Below are 14,586 nucleotides of genomic sequence, written 5' to 3'. Positions count from 1 at the left end.
AAATTTAATTGTCTCCATTGCTACCTCCACACGTCATCTCCATAGCTGCCTCCAAAAGTCGTCCATATAGCTGCCTCCATACATCGTCCCCTTAGCAAACGAGCTGTGTCAGGCAGAATTTTGGGTTGTTTTCATGGCTTCCACATCAAACTTGTTAACTTTGTCGCCACCCTGCTGTGTTATCCACAAAATCCGCCAAACTTTTGTCATTTACCGATATTATTTCAGCGGTACTTGCGCATCTGTTAACGTTACCCTCCCCCGCCATAACCAAGCCAATTACTTATAAGAACAGTACTACACTTGATCTTATACAAAAGCTTCTTAGAATTGCTGTTTGTAGCCCCCGCCTGCTTTGAAAATTATAATTTTTACAAAGTAAACGCTTCTGGCCCCCAGGCCCATTTTGGGTGGGGTTGAGCCGAGAGGCAGGGGCTTGGACAGGCGAAAGCTCGCCCGGTAGCGGGCCGCCAGCTCCATCCCAAGATTAGGCAGCCTCAGAGGCATCCATGCATGCTGCCCCTGTTGTTTCCTGTCCATTTCGCCTCCACAGCGTCCACCGTTGTCTACATGCCCAACGTTCAACTGTCTATACCCCAGACGCTGAAGCGCGAGAGGAAATACAGCACATCATCCCCTTATCAAACGAGCTGTGTCAGGCAGAATTTTCGGGTGTTTCACCAGATACATAATGGACCTTGGCGCATCTGTCGCTGCCATGCTGGAGACCTGAAGTTTCAATCATAGCAGCGCAATAAGGATGCCCCATACTGTCGCTCTTAATCATGGAAGTCGTCTCCATGGCTGCCTCCACATGTCATCCCCTTGGCAAACGAGCTGTGTCAGGCTAATTTTTTGGGTGTTTCACCAGATACGTTGAGGAACTTGGTCACTATGTCGCCACCATGCTGTGTTATCGACTAAATATACCGTCAACCTTTTGTTCACATAGGAAATTATTTCACACACACATACATACATACATACATACATAGAAGTTACCTTAAAGAGGACCTGTCACCCCGAAAAACCCATCCACCAAATGTGCCCCCCATAATCCTCCCCCCAGCCCCTTTCTCCCTAGCCATTTTTTTTTAAATTTATGTGCAGTAAATTGAATTAAACCGATCCGACCTCTTGCCAAATAAGAGGTCGGATCGTGTATCTGGTGTGCTGGCAGTTGGCCTTATTCATTAGAGGGCGTGCCGACACCCCCCCCCCCCCCCAGCATGCCCCTGCCAGCGGTCACATTGTAGGAGAAGCCGGCCGGGAATGTGAGTCCAGGCCGCGGAAAGCCGGAAGCGATGGAGATGTACCTGCCGGAAAACATGCTGGTGGGTGGGAGCCCGACGCCGCTCCCTCGTCTAGCAGGAGGCGCTCCATCTGAGGCGAGAATCTCTACTCGCCTCATGGCCGGTGCGCCCCTGTGTATACTTACACATGTGAGTATTATTATTATTAGTATTTCATTGGTGTGATAAAATATTTGTTTTTCTATTAATGTGGACTTGTAAGGGCTTATTTTTTGCAGAATATGTTGTTTTTCACACCTGTTCTATACTGGAATAGATACTTTTTTATTGCATTTTTTTTTAACAAGATAGGTAAAAATCATAATTTTTGTGTATTTTATACAATATTCATATAGTTTCAATAATGTTTTTTTTATTGTATAGGTAGTTATGCACACAGTGAAAAATATATGAAAAAAAGAGAACATTCGTCTAGCACAAACCACCAGGGGATAGGCGTAATCTTCTTAATTGAGAGTTATAATAGTTCATCCAGCATAGCATGACGGAATACCAGTTTAGTTTCAATGCATAGCGTCTTAATCATGACCTTACCATGTGGGGCTTGTGTGATGATTTTCACTTTTGTCCATTGTACAGTCATGGACAAAAGTTTTGAGAATGACACAAATATTATATTTTCAGATGATCTGTTGCCCTCTGGTTTTTCTGTGTGTTTGTCAGATGTTTTTTATCACATACAGAAATACAAGTGCAATCGTATTATGAGTAACAAAAGCTTTTATTGACAGTTAGAATGAGTTAATGCAGTTAATCAATATTTTCAGTGTTGACCCTTCATCTTCAGAACCTCTGTAATTCTCCCTGGCAGCTCTCAATCAACTTCTGGACCAAATTCTGACCGATTCAATGGGATTAAGATCTGGAGAGTTTCCGGGCCATGGACCCAAAATCTCTATGTTTTGTTCCCTGAGCCATTTACTTATCACCTTTGCTTTATGGCAAGATGCTCCATCATGCTGGAAAAGGCATTGTTGATCACCAAACTGCTCTTGGACGGTTGGGAGAAGTTGATCTTGGAGGACATTCCGGTACCATTCTTTATTCATGGATGTGTTTTTTTGTTTTTTTTTTTAAATCAGATATTTTTATTGAAAATCCCCCCCCCGCCATTTACAAACCCAACACGTACAACGAAGAGGGAGATATGCACAACAACTACCATAGTCATTATTGTTATTATCCAATGTTACAAATGTACATTACAACCATAATATAGCATCAAAATTGTTTCGTTTTTTGTACTATGCTTTTACGATAGTTTAGATATAATCCAACTTACACACATGGAGATATTAACATATACCCCTCTCTTCCCTCCCCAAACCTCTCTCCCCTCCCCCGTGAGCCAGCTCCCCCTCCAATGCCCTTATTCCCAATCGTGCCGTTTTTAAGGAAATCCTCCCATTACCTATTTTACCAAAGATAGCTGATATTCTAAACTTGCCCTTAAGAGATAAATATGGCGTGTCCATCCACGTGCCCCATATCTTTTCAAATTTCGGAATACAATTCCTTTTTGCGTATGTACTATATTCCAGACGTATAATCGCATTCAAACAATTTATTATTTCCCTCTTGTCTGGAGGCCGAGGCCTTATCCAGTGAGCGGCTATAACCTTCCTGGATTGGTATAGGGAGCGCTGAATTGCGATATTATTTGGTTCTGTCAAGTTATCGACCCTTAAGACCCCTAATAAACATGCTAGAGGGCTTTCTTCTATAAAAATGGAGAAGACTTTTCGTACTAACTCCAAAATAGATTTCCAAAAAGATTCCAATTCTCTGCAGTCCCACATCATATGAAGTATCCCCACATCTTCAGTACCACATCTTGGTTATTCTGAAGTGAATCTAACCCCTATTTGGTACTAAATTTGGGGGGATTTATAGGCTCTATGTAGCAGAAGAAGGTGGGACATCCTACGAGCTTCGCTAGGGGAAAGAGTTGGTACTAACTCCAATGCTTCAGTCCACTGTTCATCCTCAAGGGGACCCACATCTCCTTCCCATTTTGCCCTACATTTTAATGACACATCTTTTGTGGAGTCGTTGAGCAGTATAGTGTAGGAATATGAAATTAGGCCTTTAGTGGATTTTGCTTTCAATATCCTATTCAATACCTCAACATGTCTAAGCTGTAGATATTTATAGAACCATGCACGTATGGATGTTTTTTTAAGCAAGACTGTGAGAGAGCCGATTCCCTTGGCTGAGAAGCAACCCCACGCATGAATGGTTGCAGGATGTTTTACAGTTGGCATGAGACAAGACTGGTGGTATCGCTTACCTTGTCTTCTCCCAACAAGCTGTGTTCCAGATGTTCCAAACAATCAGAAAGTGGATTCATCAGAGAAAATGACTTCTCCCACAGTCCTCAGCAGCCACTCCCTTTACCTTTTGCAGAATATCAGTCTGTCCCTGATGATTTTTCTGTAGAGAAGTGGCTTCTTTGCTGCCCTCCTTGACACCAGGACTTGCTCCAAGAGTCTCCGCCTCACAGTGCGTGCAGATGCACTCACACCTGCCTGCTGCCATTCCTGAGCAAGCTCTGCACTACTGGTAGCTCGATCCTGAAGCTGAAACACTTTTAAGAGACGGTCCTGGCGCTTGCTGGCCCTTCTTGGGCGCCCTGGAGCCGTTTTGAATTCCTTGATGATGCAATAGATTGGTGACTGAGGTGCAATCTTTCTAGCTGTGATACTCTTAACAGATGTTAATGGTTAACAGAAGAGAAACAATGATGTCAAGCACCAGCCTCCTTTTTAAGCGCCTAGTGGTGTGATTCTTACTTAATCATGACAGATTGATCTCCAGCCCTGTCCTCATCAACACCCACACCTGTGTTACTGGAGCAATCACTGAAATTATGTTAGCTGCTCCTTTTAAGGCAGGCCTGCAATGAAGTTGAAATGTGTTTTGGGGGAAAAAAGTTGACTTTGCTATTAATTGATGTTAAGCTGATCACTCTTTATAACATTCTGGAGTATATGCAAATTGCCATTATAAAACCTGATGCAGAAGACTTTGTAAAAATTAACATTTGTATCATTCTCAAAACTTTTGGCCATGACTGTATATTACTCTCATATGTAAAGGCTTTGGTTGCAAACTCTTCTATAAGAGCAATGATAGCGGGTGTTACCGGTAAGTGTTTGCTGCAATATGCAGCAAAGACTTACCGGCTATGGAGAGCCCTCCTGTGAGCCCTCTCCATTCACCCACAGCCCTCTCCATTCACCCGCAGGGATGTCAGTGGGCTCTGAGTGGGGTCCGATCACGGGTGTTTAACCTGGCCTTGGGGATCTTTCCCCTAGATCGCCCCCCCCCCCCCCCGCCACATTTTTGGGGGCGCCGATCGTTGCTATGGCATCTCTGGGGCCCGATCGGAACCCAGATATGCCTGAAGGCAGTCCACGCTTCTCTGCGTGTGCATAGGCTGACACTGCTAATACCCTGCAAAACATCAGTATTGCAGAGTATTATCATGAACAAGCAATCAGATGATGTTTATGTCCCATGGTGGAACAAGTAAAAAAGTTAAAAAATAAAATTTTATTCAATAAAAAATAAGTTTATAAATCAAAAATACCCATAAGCCCCAAAACACATAAAGAGACATATAACGCTCAAAAGTCTAAATCATAACACAAACCTCACACATATAGTATTACCGTGTCCATAACAATCCGTAGAATAAAAGTAAATAACTATTGAACTTGTACGATGAACGCAGGCAAAAAAAACTTTAGAAACCTGCCAAAAAGATTTTACCTATTGAATTCCACAGAAAATGCAATAAAAAGTGATCAACAATACATATGTACTCCAGAATGATACTGTAGCAAAGTACAACATGTCCTGCAAAAAACAAGCCATCAACCAGCTCTGTAGCCAAAAAAAGTAAAAATGTTATGCCACTTGGAAGATGGCGATGCAAAAGTGATAGATTTTCCCCCACATTAGGGTTTTATTTGGCAAATTTAGTAAAACATAAGAAAAAATATTCAAGTCTGGTATCCCCGTAATCGTATCGACCCGTAGAATAAAGATAACATGATTGTTAGGCTATACAGTGAACACGGAAAAAAAAAAGGAAAAAATCCAGTACAGAATTGATGTTTCTCGGGATGCTACCATTTTGGGATACCAACCCCAAAATAGTAGCACTGGAAAAAGCATCTCATCCCGCAAAAAAAATGCCATCACGTGGCCCTAATAACAAAAAAGCGAAAATTTTATAGCCTGCAAAATGGGCCAATGAGGAAACTAAAATCCTGGCAGCTGCAGGTCCCTCCTTCCCTTCTGCGCCTCACTGTGCGCCCATAAAACAAGTAATGGCCACATTTGGGGGGTCTCTGCACTCGGGAGAAATTTCATAACAAATTGTATGGTGGGTTTTCTCTTATCTTTTGGAAATGTGTAAATTTTAGGGTTAAATGAACGTATATGCGACAAAATTTGACCATTCTAAATTTCACCTCCATTTTGATTCATTTACTATGAAGATCTCAAGGGGTTAACAATCTTCCTAAAAGCGGTTTCTGATAGTTTGAGAAAGCAGATTTGAAAATGGGTGGTTTTAATGCTAAATATGTAAAATTTCATTCAAAACAGTATTTATCCCCAAAATAGTAAATACGGAAAATCGATAATCAATTTGTAAGCCGCGTGACATAAAAATAAATTATCCAGACATTTCATAAAATTATGAAAATGTAAAGTAGACATATGGGAAATGTTATTCAGCAAGTTATTTAGGTGGTAAATCTAGCTGCCTGAAAACGCGATGATTTCGAATTTTGAAAATGGCAAATTTTTCAAAAAATTCATCATTTTTTCTTTGTAAATAAACGCAAAACTTATCAAACTTATCAAAACTTAAGTTTCCTGGGAAACATGCGATCGATAACCTGCGCCCTTAGGCTCGAAAGACATGTCCATGTCAGTCTATGAATCTAGGACAAAGGATTGGACTCCTTTCACAATGACGATATATGTAATATGAACACAGTTTGACGCTGCTGTTCTGTGGGGATGCAGTTTGCACGATGCAAAATTTTCCCCTATCTGGTAAATAGATTCTTCTATGGATTCTTCTTTAAATATATAAGCTTTCTCTACCATATTCCATGTTTGCATAGGTAAATACAGGCGGTCCCCTATTTAAGGACACCCGACTTAAAGACGACCCATAGTTAAAGACGGACCCTCTGCCCACTGTGACCTCTGTTGAAGCTCTCTGGATGCTTTTACTTTGGTCCCAGACGGCAATAATCAGCTGTAAGGTGTCTGTAATGAAGCTTCATTGATAATCCTTGGTCCCATTACAGAAAAAAAATGTTAAACTCCGATTATCACCACCGGAGAGACCATGACGGGTACTGGATTAGGAACCACCATGCAACAGGGCTGGCAATCTGGCCCCAGTGAAGGATTTCCCCCTTCTTCCAATTAAGCACAGGAGCATGGAGCTGCAACCACAGAAGTCCCAGCAGGAGGGGGACCCAGTGGAGTGAGGCAGTACAAGGTCGAGGTACCTTTGCAGGAGACCGTCTTGTGGTAAAGTTCAGGCACAGGGTCCAGGAAGGCGGCAGAGATGCAAGGTCAAGTCCAATCCGGGGTCAGCAACGGGATGTCCAGGCAGAAGGGAACAGGAACACAGGAACAGACCGAAATGCACAGGATCACGGGAACAGGAACACACAGGAGCACGGGAGCAGGAACGTAGGAACACGGGAACAGCAACGCATGAACACACTGGAGCATGGGAATGCAGGAACACGGGAACACTGAACTCAGGAGCAGGAACACACAGGAACATAGGAAAAGGAACAACCAGGAACACTAAGGGATATCGCAGGGAAGCTTTCTTTATGGCATAGGCTCAAAGATCCGTCAGGGTGTTATGGGAGAGGCAGACTTAAATATCCTTCTGGGAAATGGCCAGCACCAATTAACAATGCGCTGGCCCTTTAAATTTCCTGAACCGGCATGCGTGCGCCCTAAGAGATGGGGGACGCACGCACACGGATGGGAATCGGGAGCAGGGAGAGGTAAGCAGCGCGAGCGCCTGCGAACATGGCGGGGCACGGGTGAACCCACGATTTTGGTCGCGGGAGCACCCGTGATCAGCCCTTTGAGATTACAGCAGTTATGGGAAGTCATGAAGCAGCTCAATAATGTAGAAAACCCCTTAAAAACCTTTTCTTGCATAGACACATGTACAAGACACATACACTCACCGGCCACTTTATTAGGTACACCAGTCCAACTGCTCGTTAACACTTAATTTCTAATCAGCCAATCACATGGCGGCAACTCAGTGCATTTAGGCATGTAGACATGGTCAAGACAATCTCCTGCAGTTCAAACCGAGCATCAGTATGGGGAAGAAAGGTGATTTGAGTGCCTTTGAACGTGGCATGGTTGTTGGTGCCAGAAGGGCTGGTCTGCGTATTTCAGAAACTGCTAATCTACTGGGATTTTCACGCACAACCATCTCTAGGGTTTACAGAGAATGGTCCAAAAAAGAACAAACATCCAGTGAGCGGCAGTTCTGTGGGCGGAAATGCCTTGTTGATGCCAGAGGTCAGAGGAGAATGGGCAGACTGGTTCGAGCTGATAGAAAGGCAACAGTGACTCAAATCGCCACCCATTACGACCAAGGTAGGCAGAAGAGCATCTCTGAACGCACAGTACGTCGAACTTTGAGGCAGATGGGCTACAGCAGCAGAAGACCACACCGGGTGCCACTCCTTTCAGCTAGGAACAGGAAACTGAGGCTACAATTTGCACAAGCTCATGGAAATTGGACAGTAGAAGATTGGAAAAATGTTTCCTGGTCTGATGAGTCTCGATTTCTGCTGCGACATTCGGATGGTAAGGTCAGAATTTGGCGTCAACAACATGAAAGCATGGATTCATCCTGCCTTGTATCAACGGTTCAGGGTGGTGGTGGTGGTGTCATGGTGTGGGGAATATTTTCTTGGCACTCTTTGGGCCCCTTGGTACCAATTAAGCATCGTTGCAACGCCACAGCCTACCTGAGTATTGTTGCTGACCATGTCCATCCCTTTATGACCACAATGTACCCAACATCTGATGGCTACTTTCAGCAGGGTAATGCGCCATGTCATAAAGCTGGAATCATCTCAGACTGGTTTCTTGAACATGACAATGAGTTCACTGTACTCAAATGGCCTCCACAGTCACCAGATCTCAATCCAATAGAGCATCTTTGGGATGTGGTGGAACGGGAGATTCGCATCATGGATGTGCAGCCGACAAATCTGCGGCAACTGTGTGCCATCATGTCAATATGGACCAAAATCTCTGAGGAATGCTTCCAGCACCTTGTTGTATCTATGCCACGAAGAATTGAGGCAGTTCTGAAGGCAAAAGGGGGTCCAACCCGTTACTAGCATGCTGTACCTAATAAAGTGGCCGGTGAGTGTAGAATAACTTGGTAATAGAAAATAACCTAAAAAGCAATAGCCACCTTGAGCTCCATTGTATAGCAGCTAGAGTGCTATGTGTTTGACATTTCAGGATGAACCTAAAATGTACCTTTACAGATAATCTTAAAGGGGTTGTTGGTGTTCAAAAATATATATTTATATATGGCTGGGGGCGCTATAAAAACATAAATGCATGTTGGTGCCGTACCTCTGTTTGATTACAAATATGTTTTGCTTCCAGCTGACTACCTCCAGACGTGGCAGTGGACAGGTAGACAATCCATATGCTGGAGAGATCCTGGATTTCCGGACCACAGTAGAGTGGGGAAAATACTAACCATCTGGGGTGCACTTTATTTAGTGATTGACTAAGGAGTTGAGCACTGATTATTGTTTTAATTTATTATTCAGATGCCATTTTGGTTATCACAGATATCATATCTCCCATAACTAAGCAAAAATGTCCCTAAACAGGGATCAAATTGACAGTAAATCAGTGCTGGATCCCCAATGGCTATGGAAATGTGGGTACAAATTATTTTTCTATTTAATGCAGTTTTTTTTTTTTTTTTTTGCTAACTCTACAACTCATATAGTTAGAGGTAGTATCAATGCCTATACAACCTTCTCATTCTCAGTCTCATGCGGATAAATACACATTTTTTTCTTGTCCCCGAGCTGGCCCTCAACATGTTTCTCCAGTGCTGCAGCTCATGGTCTCGATACAAGGTCATGTGACTTGACCAACAGCAATCTATACTAATTAGTGTTGCCATAGTGTTAACGGCCTGTTGACTTTGAGGCGGAATACCCTTCCTGTCCACCAGGGTCGGCAACAGGTTTCAGTAGGCCCCTGGGTGACAGAGCCTCATTGGGCCCCTTGCAGTGAACTCATGTGGCAGCATTCAAAATTCAGAACTGTTTTCTGTCCTAAAATATTCCCTAGTTTATCATCCCAAACAGCCCCTCATGGTTATTTTATAAAATTCCCCACAAATTAATTAGATACAGCCCCCCCTCACCACCATGGATTCTTTTTGTAGGCCCCCCAGCATCTCTGGGCCCCAGCACTTGCCTAGGAAAGCCCAGTGCTGGCGCCGGCCCTGCTCTCCACGGTCACATCACAGTTATGAACAGGCTTTTACCTGAAGCCGTTCATTTACACATGCTTCCCAACAGTCCTGGATCCAGCATGACAGTGGAAGGCCAACATAAACATGGGTATATTTTGGTCCAGGCCAGAGTATACTCAGGGGTGTAAAATAGCCTAGGCTGTACTATACCCTTTCACACCAGAATATACCCCTCTAAGATGGAACCCAGCTTTAGTGTGGCCCAGGCCATAGTATACCCCAAGGGATAAACTCTATAACAGGGAGTTTAAAACAGTCTAGACCAAGATATATCTCTCCTGGCCATAATGTTATAAATTCACTGGTTTTATAAGTTGAATATAAGCTATAATATGAACTGTCAAGTTTATCTGGTTAAAGGTTTAATAAATCCTTCCAACTAGACATTCACATATAATTAAATTTAATATTCTAGATCCATACATTTATTCAATTGGATATTATTAAATATAATATGTAGCTCTATTGTCAGGGTCAGAGGTACTGGACCCACAGAACCACTGCGAGTAATGACGTAAGCCGACACCTGGGAGCGGAGTCTAAGTGGCACACGGTCTTCACCAGAGCCGGTTGGACTTGCTGAGGTGGGGCACCACCAGGTCGCTCCACAGGCGTGACTTTGCTCGCAGTGGTGGCCAAGGCGAGGTACAGAATCGGAAAGCAGAGGTGAAGTCGTGGTCAGGCAGATGGTCGGGAAAGGTGGCACAGGATTGTTTCAGGGAAAAGGCAGAAGGTCAGGACAGGCGGCAGAGAATCAAAGTAAGGAATGGAATCAAGCTCACAAGGATAATCAGAATAACTCAGGAACAACACAGGAAAGCATTCTCTAAGGCACGAGGCACATACAAAAATTCAGCAGGGGACACAGGAAGGGGCTGGCTGTTTATCTGGCATGGGCCAGCTGCCTGCCCTATCTTCAGCGTGCTGGCCCTTTAAGTCTTACTTTGCCAGCCCACTCCCAAGGAGGTGGGGACGCATGCCTGTGACCCAGGAGCACCCATGACATCTGTGAAGATAACTTCCCAAAATATGTCTGGTCCCTTAGAAATGGAGGACAGCTGTCCTTGGATACGACCAGCTCTGTGGGAGTGATTGCTAGAATAAATAAATAGTTTTTGCATATAAAATGGTTTGGAGTTACTACATGTCCCACAGTAATAAATGCTGAATCGAGGTGTAAGTGCTGCAAGTGTGTGGCATATCCATGCACAACTATCTTATTTGAAAGGGACAACATGGCTACATTTATAGGAAATTATCTTCACACAGGTACATTTTTTTTTATAACATGTAATTTAAGGAATGTATGCACTGTATACATAACTCCTATTATTTGTGACCGTGAAAGAGGAACAAAACACGTGGAATATTTGTATGCCCTAAGCCCTGCCTTATCCAGCCGTCTAATTTTCCCATCCTGTAATATTCCCACACAATATAATGCTCCCCAATTGAATAATGAACCCCTGTAGACCCCATATATAATTCCCCCCTAATGCAAGGCAGAAATTTATAAAGGCCATCCTTCCTTTAGCATATAATGTAGCATTATAATATCCACCTAGTAGCCTTTGTCTTTGGTCACTTATAATTACCAAATTTGCCAAGAGGCCTTCTGAAATCTGTTCCTGCTATCAATTCTGATGGCATAAAGTTTTTCACACAACATTTTGGGGCTTATTTACCAAGGGTCTGCGGATTATCCAACGTTTTCGGGTTTTGCACGGCTGTGACAGGTATTTAACAGGGGATTGTGTAGCACACGATCGGATTTTGTCGCAGCTGCGCTGACTTTCATGCAGCAGAACTTGGGGTAGGGGTGGGGCTGTTCCGTTGGACAATCGGACTGATTCGGACTGAGTGCGGGATTTGATTTTCAAATTGTGTCGCAATATCAAGCACTTACATGCACCAGGAAGAAGAAGGTGAACTCTGGCGGACCTGAACAGGGAAGCGACACATGCAGGATATCAGGCGCAGGATCTTAGTGAATCGGGGGACAGTGCATTATTGTCGCACAATGCACTTTCGGTAAACTCCAGCGACCGTGTAAGTAAATGTGCCCCATTATTGTTAATTCTCTCAATAACTCTAGAGAACACCAAATCTGATTTACACCACTGATATGCAATGTGAAAGCATGCTGCCAATAAAACTAATTGGCATAATTTAAACATAATTTAAATAAATTTGTATTGCACTTTGGCTACACAAGTTCACACTCTGAAACCATTTAAGGTTTTATACATTGTTGATGACATATATATATTTTGAACGGGACCCTTCTGTAAGACTTGTAGTTCAAAACGCAACCACTAACGCATGGTTAACGCATCTGTTAATGTAAACCTTAACATTTGCATTTTGTAAACACAAGTGTTAACAGCTGTTTAATTAGGCAAATCTCTCTTCAGCTGTTGCAATGCATTTTTAAACACATGCGTTAAATGCAAAGTGTGACTGCACCCTCAGATATAGCATAACAACCCCTGACCGCATAATGAGCGGTCGTTCTCTAACACCATGCCCCACAGAGTAAACAATGGGGCAGATTTACTTACCCACTCCTGTCGTGATCCAGCGGCGCGTTCTCAGTCGAGGATTCGGGTCTTCCGGCGATTCACTAAGGTAGTGCGCTTGATGTCAACCAGGTGTGTCGCTCTTGCGCTGCAGTTCGCCGGAGTTCACCATGCGTTGCTGGGTGCAGGTAAGCATGTGTCAAGCGACACAGGCAAAAAAAATGACACCTTAAACAGTGTGAAAAGGTCTCTGGCCTCAGAATTTGGCAAAATGGCAGAAACTATTTTGTACAAAAGATTTACATGTTTTTAAAATCTACAAAAACCTAATAAAACCTGTATAAATTTGGTATCCCTGTGATCGTATCATCCCAAAAAATAAGGAGGAAGTGCTTTTTATTCAGAGCACAGAACGAAAGCCACACAAGAATATGCCGCAAATGTTTTTTTTAATTGTCAATTTCACCACACTTAGAATTTTTTCCAGCTTTCCAGTACATTGCATGGAATATTAAAGGCGCCACTTAAAAGTACAATTTGTCCCACAGAAAACACATCTCTGTAAAAATAATAAATTTGTTAAAGCTTTTGGAATGAGGGGAGTAAAGAACAGAAACGTAAAAAATTAAAAAGGGCTGAGTCCTGTAAGGGTTAATGGGAGATACCTTCCATCAACCACTTTACCCAACCACTTGTCACAGGTGCTCCCGCGATCCATGTCACTGATCGCAGGTGCACCCATGCCCCTGGGTTCGGACTTGCAGGAATGCAAAACGAGCCCTCTCCACGCTTCCCGCTCTCTATGGCGCGAGTGCCGCCTCTTCAAGATTTAAAGGGCCAGCGTCCTGGTGATTGGCACTGGCTAATCCGGCTCTGCTTTACAATCCGGCACCTCCCTTCCTGCCTCGCCAGATCTTCAGCATCATTCCTGCTAAGTGAAAGCCCTCCTGTGTCTCCAGTATTCCTGCGATTCCTGTGATCCCTGTACCTGTGTTCCCGTGGCTGCTGTGTTCCTGTGATCCTGTCCCTGCACCGTGTGCCAGTTTGTCCCTGCGTTCCTGATCCGTGTGCCAGCTCTTGTGTCCTGCAGTGAGTTCCAGTGTTCCATCCTACGTTGTTCTCCTGCTGTCATCCCAGCCGCGGATTGTTTCCTTCTGCCGTACTTCCTTGGCTGCCACTGCGGGCCTAGTCGCACCCGTGGAACAACCTGGTGGCACCCCGTCGCAGCAAGACCATCCCGCTTTGCAGCGGGCTCTGGTGAAGAACAGGTGCCACTTAGACTAGACGGTCCTGGGTGTCGGCTAGTACCATCTCCCGCGGTGGTCCAGAGGGTCCACAGACTCTGAATCCTGATGCCACTTTACCCAGTCATTGTTCACAATATATTTACTTTCTTGAGATCACATGAGATTTATAATGAAATTGACATCAGGAACAGGGTCTTAAATAGAGTACATTACCTGTGTTAGGATAGACCATGAGTAAGGCTATGGGACTTATTCACTAAGGTTCGCGCTACTCAATTTCGTCAGATTTTGCACACAATCTTTGTGCACGATGTTAGTGAATCGCGGCAGAGTGCATTATTGTCAAACTATGCACTTTGTGTGAACTTTGTTGGACAGGTAAGTAAATGTGCCCCAATGTGTGGAAATGTGTAGGTCATGAGGCTGTTTCCTTCTATATTGATGTGTTTTTTAATGTACCTCAATAAAGAAGTTAAGTCACTAGGAGATATTTATCAGGTCTTCTGTCCCACGTCAGTATAATCTCTAGCTAGCACTTGTGATTATTTTCCCCCAATCCGCCACCTTCATGCAAATAGGGCGTGGAGGGGCCTGTCCCCGCGCCTGTGCACTTGCTGCAGCAGGCGAACTTTCATATATGAAAAGTTACCGGCTGTGTATATTTTTACACCAGAGATAAACTCTGTGCAGGACCCTGCCAGATGCATCAAGAGGCAGGGCTATTATACACCAGTGCATGTGCGCTAGCCTATGATAAATAACCCCCATACATGACATTACTAATGCACTAACGCGGAGTTACAGAGAGAAGTAAGTACACAGTGACTCACTAGCAGAATATTGAATGACACCTCTGTTCCCCTTTTGTGGATAAACACACCCTTTTACATGGTAATGTATGACACCCCCACTCC

At 43.8% G+C, this 14,586-nt stretch overlaps 1 long non-coding RNA gene across 1 annotated transcript in view; it reads left to right on the top strand.

Moving 5' to 3' along the window:
- LOC140070572 (uncharacterized) overlaps window positions 1-14,586 on the top strand; it is a 32,045-nt gene that overhangs the window by 5,984 nt on the left and 11,475 nt on the right. The window lies entirely within an intron of this gene.

Source organism: Engystomops pustulosus, chromosome 7 (assembly GCF_040894005.1).
Source record: "Engystomops pustulosus chromosome 7, aEngPut4.maternal, whole genome shotgun sequence".
Lineage (NCBI taxonomy): Eukaryota > Metazoa > Chordata > Amphibia > Anura > Leptodactylidae > Engystomops > Engystomops pustulosus.
This window is presented reverse-complemented; position numbering and strand designations above follow the sequence as displayed.